Raw genomic sequence first — 956 nt, 5'->3', positions numbered from 1 at the left:
ACAGTGGTTAAGATCATTAAAGAACCCAGAGGGACAACTGGCTACATTGGATCAGAAAGATAGACCAGTATACTTATGATATTGAATACAGAGAAGTAAAAACTCAGGGAAATGCCGACGAATTGAGCTGAATACTCTGCAAAAATGACTGCAGACATTGTTGCAAAAGAGAGGTTGAGCAAACCAGGTGTCATCAAGCTAAACTCAAAGTGACTGAAGGAGTTGAGATGGTGAAATGGAACCAGGTATAGATATTAAATCAGAGCAGGACAAAGACCAAGATTTGAAGCCAATAATTGATTTTTTAAAAGCAAGTGTTTTGCGCCCTGCTTGGGAGAAGGCGTCTAGCTTAAACCCTGTAACAAAGAACTATTGGGCACAATGGGACCAGTTGAAGCTTGAAGATAGTATTCTCCTCCGGAGATGGGAAACTGCAGATGGGAAAGTGACGATCTGGGAAACGGTTATACCGAGAAAGTTACGGGAAGTTGTGCTGCGTCAATCCCATGATAGTTTAACAGGAAACATTTCGAAGTTAAGAAAACATTGAGTCACCTACGACAGAGATTTTACTGGATATGTATAAGGCAAGATGCGGAAGAATGTTGCAGGACCTGCACTACATGTTGTGCTAAAAGGGGACCCAAGCATAAGGACGTGCTCCAATGAAGTTATATCAAGTTGGTGCACCAATGGAAAGAGTAGCCATTGATATTGCTGGTCCTTTGCTCCAAACTCGTGCTGGAAACAGGTACATTTGTTGATGATGGATTATTTCACCAAGTGGCCTGAGGCATATGTAATTCCCAATCAGTAAGCTACAACTGTAGCTTCGGCTATTAGTGATTTCTTCTTCAGGTTTGGTATGCCATATGAACTGCATTCAGATCCAGGTCATAACTTTGAATAAGCAGTGTTCCATGAATGCTGCAAGTTGTTTGGCATACGAAAGACCA

This window comes from Limulus polyphemus, unplaced genomic scaffold (genome assembly GCF_000517525.1).
Source record: "Limulus polyphemus unplaced genomic scaffold, Limulus_polyphemus-2.1.2 Scaffold35, whole genome shotgun sequence".
Classification (NCBI taxonomy): Eukaryota; Metazoa; Arthropoda; class Merostomata; order Xiphosura; family Limulidae; genus Limulus; species Limulus polyphemus.
The sequence above is the reverse complement of the archived record's forward strand: the minus strand, read 5'-3'. Positions refer to the sequence as shown.